Raw genomic sequence first — 7,429 nt, 5'->3', positions numbered from 1 at the left:
GCAGGCCCAGAAACACTCTCATTTCTGTCAAAGCCGGAAACAACCACTTCTCAACCTTTCTGGAATTCCTGGTGACTTTGTAGTTCGCCTGTGTTTGTTATTTTTGCTAACTCCTGTTTGCCTGTAGTTCCTGATGATTAGAAAAACAAGCAAAGCAAGCCTTAAACACGAGAAGGGGGACATATGCTTATTTCAGAGCTCAGGAGCAGTAGAGATCTGGAGAGGTAGAGAGAGAGAGAGAGAAGTCAGAGCCTCCTCCCTGTCCCCACCACTCCCCCACGAATGTCCCCAGCCTCCACCTCACATCCTCTACTCCTTTCTCCTCCCCCTGCTCCCTGACATGTCCCCTAGCATCATACAGGGGCTCAGGTCCCCTCCCCCTCCCCCTTGGGAGTCTGGCCTTGAGCCTGGGGTGCTGGAGAACTTGGGCTGGGCCTGAGCACCCCCTCCCCAACTAATGAGCATTCGTTCTGGGATGAGCCCTGGCCTCCAAGGGTCAAAGGTGGCAGCTTTATTTACTCACAGCCATGCTCTCACTGCTCCAGCCCTTTCATCATTTTTTATAATGGAAACAGCCCAGTGGCCACAGGCGCCCTGGGAGACCACCCCACTACCTCCCTTCTCCCTGCAGTCTCCAGACACACAGACATTTGTATCCCTCCAATAAGGGCTCAGATTTCTCAACAAAGTACAGCTTTGCTCTCAGGACAGTTCTCAGCTGTCGATTTGATCACATTCCTCTGTCTGTTTAGAGCCTGAACCAGAGAGGCTGGGGGTTGGCCTCAGCCTGTGAAAGTGGCACGGGGTTGTGAGAAACGGGTGTCATGCGTGAGCCTGGGGGTGCATGGTGTGAGGGTGCATTTGTGTGGGAAAACCAAGGTAAGTATAACACATCTGTCTTGAAAACATGTTTGTGTGTGTGAGAACCCCTGTGAGTGTGTATAAGCATGAGTATCTGGGTGTGAGTATTTATATGTGTGCATGATGGTCACATATGTGAGTGTAAGAGAATGTGCACATGTGCATGAGAAGTTGGGTGTGTGTGCATGTGCTTATGTGTGAGTTTGTGTGCATGCTTGTGGCAGAACCATGTACACATGCGCCTGCCTGCCTGTGTGTGAGCACACATATAAGTTTGTGTGCATCTCCAGGTATATAGTGTTTAAGGCCGTGTCAGCACAACCTAGAAAGGTCTCAGAACTGTAATGTTAAAGCAAAGACAGGCACAGAAGTTAATGTGCTCTACGATGCCATGTGTATGAAGGATATGTGCGTGCATGCTAAATCACTTCAGTTGTGTCCGACTCTTTGTGACCCTATGGGCTGTGGCCCACCAGGCTTCTCTGTCCATGGGATTCTCCAGGCAAGAATACTGGAGAGGATTGCCATGCCCTTCTCCAGGGGATCTTCCCAACCCAGATATCGAACCCACATCTCTTTTGTCTCCTGCATTGGCAGGCAGGTTCTTTACTACTAGCGCCACATGGGAAGCCCTTATATGAAGGATAGAAATAGACAAAACTAACCCATCGTATGAGAAGTCAGACTAGGGTATTGTGCCTGGAAAGGGGGCATGAGGGAGTCCCTGGGATACTGAGAATATTCTTCATTTTGATCAGGATACTGTCTACATGGGGGTGTCTACCTTGTGGAAACTCACTGAGTTCTAGTCACATATATAATAATAAACCATAAGGCACATAATTTAGATATTGTCTGAATATATGTTGTAATTCAATAAAACATTTACCCCCAAAAATGAACGTGGGGGTAAATCTCCACCCACATGCCCCACACGTGCCCCCGTCATCCCTTCTGGCCACTTGTTCCGCATTCTCTTCCTTCCCCTCCTCACACCCCCTGAAGGTGGGGGTGTCTGGGTGTTTAAGAGGAGCATGTATCAGGGTCGCTGAGTCTGGGGTCCTCCTCAGCTTCATGGCCCTCCTCCCTACTTCCATCTCACCTTCCTTGGCCTCTCCTTAAAACTCAGCAGCCCCATCCGAGACAGTGTCCTGGGGGTAGAGCTCAGATGAGGGGAGATTTGGGTCCACCCTCCAGGAGCCCTCACACCGAAATTCTGCACTGGGCCAGACCTCAGATGTATACACTGATGTGACAGTGTTAGAAGTCCAGTCACTCTTAAGAGGGACAGAATGCACATGGGAGGGAGCGGGTACTGCAGGGCGTGTGTTCAGTGTGGGTTTTTAGAAGAAAAAAATCTCAAGAGGGTCTCTCTTTGGAAACCCCCAAAGACAGACCTTGGCCGTACTATTTAAGCTCCTGGGATCTGATTTCTTAAAGTGAAAGAAAGCATTCCGGGCTCCCGCACCGTCCCTGTGATTATGTGTGTACGTGATTGTGTGCACGTGCCCGTGGGTGATGTGTGTGGCCATGAGTGTGCTTGTGGCTGTATGTTAGGACACGCACGTGAGCCCCTGTGATTCCAAGGGGCACAAGAGTGCTTGTGCTCCAAACGGGGGACAGAGTAAGCACATTTCCTTTCAAATTACTTTGCCTTGTGAGTCCCACAACACTGGCCTGCCACACATCCCACTTGGGGGTTCAGACCCTCAGATTTATGCAGGTCTCCAAGACCTAGGGTCTACCCTGGGAAGGGGGCTGTGCCTCTGAGGCAGGAGGGTCAGCTTGGCTCAGTCCTCCCATCCTCCTCCAGGCAGACTCATTCACTCCCTTCCGCAGGCTGGCGCCTGCCCTGGCGCTCTAAGGAACCTGGCTCTGTCAGCTCCATCCCAGGCCCCCCCCCAACCCTGCCCCCATCCCTCCCTGAATCAGTGCCCCTCCCACCCTCTCCCAAACCTGCTCAACCCGCCTGGCGGCCCAGCATCTCCCAGAGGTGCCTCCTGCACCCCTCTCCAGGGGAACAGCCATCACACAGAACCAGGAGAGACAGTGAGAGCTGGGAGTAGGGTAGGTGGAGGGCGGGCTGACTCCTTCAGAAGGGGTGGGGAGATTAGGCTTGCTGCTTTCAGAGCTGTCCTGATGCTTCTCTCAGAACTTAGCTATAGCGCCCCCTCCCCCACTGCCCAGGTCTCTCCTGCCAGTCAGGACTCTGATAGTAACCTCCTTTTTCCCAACCCCACCCTCAGTGGCTCAGTCTACCCTGCGGGCTCAGCTGACATTCTATCTAAGTGACCCAGAGGGGCCACTGGGACTTGCCACACCCGGGAGTGTCCTGGAGTCCTGGAAGCATGGAAGGGATGAGAGACAGTTGTGAGTCACCACACCCCTTCCCAGGGCTCCCTTTGAGGATGGGGGCCTGGCTCTGGACTCTTGGAATAGTGACCTCAATTTCCTGAAGCACCTTAGGTCAGTAGGAATCTACAAAGGGTGGACAGACCCACCCAGTCATCTCCCCCTCCTCGCTGGAAGACAGGATAAGACAGTGTTCCTCCCTTTGAGGGGAGGAGAAACATTAACATGTATACACAGATGCACAGAATAAAGAACAATTTGTTGAATGCTCATTATGTGCCAGGAACTGTTCTAAGAGTTTTATACAACTTAGCTCTTTTTGGGCTCCCCGATAGCTCAGTTGGTAAAGAATCCTCCTGCAATGCAGGAGACCTGGGTTCTATACCTGGATCAGGAAGATCCCCTGGAGAAGGGAAAAGCTACCCACTCCAGTATTCTGGCCTGGAGAATTCCATGGACTGTATAGTCCATGGGGTCCCAAAAGGTTGGACATGACTGAGCAACTTTCACTTTCACTTTTACTAGCTCTTTTCACTTCACAGCAATCCTATGGCAAAGGTACATTCATTATCCCCATTTTAGAGATGGGAAGACTTGGTCAAGATCATATCTCCAGTAAATAGTGGGTTCAAACCCAAGCAACACAAACTGTACTCTTAACTGCCACAACATTTGCATAATTACCCTTAAAGATACACATACCTACTCATACTTAGGACAAGCCATCTTATATACACAGCATAGAAATACATCATTACCCAGATGTTAATCATACCTAATATTCATACAGTGATTCATTTACAAATCACTTTCACGCCTGGACACAATACCTACCAAAGGAGGGATTGTTTTCCCGTAAATAGCAATTAAAGCTGCCATTTACTGACTCAACTGAGGTTCAACTATTCGCTGGAAGTGGTTCATCTTCTCTTTCCTTTCTCTCTTTAAATAAAGGTAAAATATGATTTTACTAAATTAATTTTAGCAGTAAAATGAGAATAGCAGTACAAATGAGAATAAAGTGAAAAGTAAAAGGCCACCTTCTTCCTCCTGATATTCCCACTTGCAGAGGTAACCACTGTTAACAGTTTCTTTGTATATTATCCCAGAAATTGTCAATGCACACAGAAGCAAATAGTATTGGAGATTATATGTGGATCTAACCCTTGGGAAGAAGCTTTGCTTCTCCTCTTTTACAGATGAAAATTTCTTAAAGGTGGGGCAGCTCTCCAAGGTTGCTCAGCTATGGCGTCTAGCAAGTTTTGTTACGAATCCACCTACCTGGCCTGAAACCTGTGTTCTCATTCCCTCTGCTCCCCAGGCCCATTGCACCCTCTTTCACTGTGATGGCCCAGCCTAGGTGAAAGGCTCCATCGCCCCCATAAACAGGTCTGGCCCCTGCTGCTCTGCACTCTAGGGCAGGGTGGGGAGCTCGTCTGGAGAAGTTCATTCCCTCCAGCAACTCAATCTGGGGGACAAGTAGCTGGGCCAATCCCTGCTAAAAGGAGGGTAGGGAGCAGGCCTGGGAACCTGACTGACATCCCTGCAGGGTCCACATCACCAGAGGGACGCATCCCAGGGTACCCCTCTTGAGTCCACATTAGGCTCCCCAAAGCCTTGAGGATTAGGGAATGCTGTAGGAGACAGGCCTTATCAGACGGTGCCTCGAAGGCAGGGACACAGATCAGGGAGCGGGGTGAGTCCAGGGCTCCCAGGAAGAAGAGGGATGTTAGATATAATGTCAGTCTTTAGATATAAACTTCAACCCTCCGCTCTGCCTCCAGGAGAGGCTGACCATGGACACGGCAAGGACTATTCCTAGCTCCTGGGTGCAAGAGGCTCTGGAAGCACCCTGCCCTCTGGGTAAGCTTTTTGTGACTGCTCCTGGGTCAGCTTTCAGTAGGACCTCCCCCTCGACCTGTCCTCAACTTCTCTCCCTACAGAGCCTGCAAGGGTGGGACCTGGGCAGGTGTGAGTTGCCAGGGTTTGGCTGCAACCCAACTGCTGAGGCTTTCAAGACTCCCAAGTGTCTGTTCTGACACAGGTGGCCCAGGCTGTCCCTGATGGTCCTTTGTGCCTTGGAATTACCACCCAGTACCCACATTTCCTGTCGTTATACATAATCTGGAGAATGGGCCAGGGCCGGGATGAGACCACCCTTCCCCAGTCCACAGGGGAGACTCTTTGGGATAGAATTCTCAGCGAGTTGCCCCCTTCCTATGTGAACAAGAGGGAGTGTCCATCGGGAATGCCTGAGGTCTGTTCTCAGGGGAGGGATAGAAAGCCAAGGCGAGGTTTTCGAGGGCCACAGGGGAGGCACTGAGGCTTTACCCATTGCTCAATCATCTCTGGGCCACGCTGACGCCATGGGACAAGGCGGCTCCTCAAGAGCTCACCCTCTCCCTCCTCTGCACATGGCAGGGCCCCCCCAGATCCCCGTCACTCCCAGGATCATGACCACACACCTGAACATGGACTGTTTTTGAAAGCGCACAGCTCTGTTGAGTACAGGATGGGTGTTTGTGGGACACCCCATTTCTACCTGTTGATAGCACCAGTGCTGGACCTGAAATCCAAGGACACAAGTCTCTTTCCAGCTTGGCTTGACTCTGGGCTAGTCAGTTTCCCACCCTGAGCCTCAGTTTGCCCATCAGTAAAATATGATTTGGACTAAATTTAGAATCATGGGAATCTGGGAATGAGCTGGGGTGAGTGAAGTTGGCAGTGGGGGTTCTGCTTGTGGAATTGAGCAGGATCTCTCTCCAGGGGGAATACTGTGGAAGGCAGGGGCCCCTAAAAAGACATCATTGGTCAAGGAGAAAGGAAGCATGTATGTTTGTTATGAGTGTTTTTATGAATGTATATGTGATGTGCACATGTGTACACAGGGGCACGGACTTATGTGTAAGGGTGTGTGTGTGTGTGTGTGTGTGTGTGTGTGTGTGAGGCTAATTGATCCCTCCCTCCCAGTTGGGGTGGGGGAAGGGCCAAGAAGGCAGCCACTCATTAGGAGGCAGCTAATGGGTCCAAATGGCCGTGTCAGCAAAGGCTGAGCTCAGATGAGCTTCCTCCCGGAGTGGGGAGGGGGAGAGATGTGAACTAGGAGGAGGAGGGAGAAGGAGAGCGAAAAAGATGGGATAAGGAAGGGGGAAGAGCAACGCTTTCCCAGAAGAAACTAGAAGACGTGACATGTCTCCAGTGCTGTCCCCGTTAATAAACCCTCCCACCTTCGAGGAGAAAAAGCTCTTTGACCAGAGAAGTGGAGATGGAGAACCAGTTGAGGAGGGAAAGGAGGCCCCAAGGGTTCCTGCCCCAGACACAGGTAGACCGGCCGGCACTCACAGTCGTAGAGACACACACTGCAGATCGCACACCCTCAATATGCATCCATGCATGTAGGGGGCCGTGTGCTCACCCTGGGACATGCCCCCTCGGGCACCTGTGCCCATGAGAACGTACATGTGCGTTCATCCAAGGATGACAGTTCTGTGTCTGGTGCAAGGGAGATAAAAATGAAGAGCCTGCTCCAGGAGCTGACTTTTAGTGGGGGCAGCGCTAAGGAAATAGACCATTCATGTGGTCTGACACATGCTGTACTGCAGATGCACCTGTAAAGACCATGAGGAGATCAGCTGCAGTTCTTGCCTGGAGCCACGTTCAAACTGAGGAGCAGGGAGTGAGAACCGAGGCCTGCAGCCCCTACTTCTCTTCATTCAGCTGAGTCCTGTGAGGGGACCCTTCACGTCCCACCCATCTCCACCACCACACCTCCTTCCCCACACCAGATACCTGCCATTGCTTACAGTCTCTCACTTCCAATTGTGAAAACACTACCGGGCAAGCCCTGATTTTGGCAAATCAGATTCCTAGTCCAGGGACCCCAGTGATGATGGAGGAGGTCTCCAAACTTTACATATTTCTTTCTATCTTGCACCACTCACAAAGTAGACTCCAGAGGAAATAAATGTTAGGCCCTAAAAATGCTAGAAGACACGCTAAAATTAAATAATTTTGGATTAAAGAAGGCTGTTTAAGACACAAGCTATAAAAGCCATAAAGAAGAACACTGACAAATATACTACAACTAAATTTTAAACTGCTATGTGGGAAAAGGTCAGAAATTGCATAGAAAGACAGGCAACCGAAGCATAACAGATGTTAACATACAGAATAAAGAATGCTAACACACTAAGAAAGAGATTTTTAAAAGCACATT

General features: G+C 50.5%; 1 long non-coding RNA gene across 1 annotated transcript; it reads left to right on the top strand.

The window, feature by feature from the left end:
• The first annotated feature begins 5,001 nt into the window (after nt 1-5,001).
• On the top strand, nt 5,002-6,994 carry LOC129636836 (uncharacterized). The gene is made up of 2 exons (XR_008707150.1): nt 5,002-5,076; nt 6,816-6,994. It is a non-coding gene; the product is annotated as an uncharacterized LOC129636836 (long non-coding RNA).
• Nucleotides 6,995-7,429: the final 435 nt, after the last annotated feature.

This window comes from Bubalus kerabau, chromosome 22 (genome assembly GCF_029407905.1).
Source record: "Bubalus kerabau isolate K-KA32 ecotype Philippines breed swamp buffalo chromosome 22, PCC_UOA_SB_1v2, whole genome shotgun sequence".
Lineage (NCBI taxonomy): Eukaryota > Metazoa > Chordata > Mammalia > Artiodactyla > Bovidae > Bubalus > Bubalus kerabau.
This window is presented reverse-complemented; position numbering and strand designations above follow the sequence as displayed.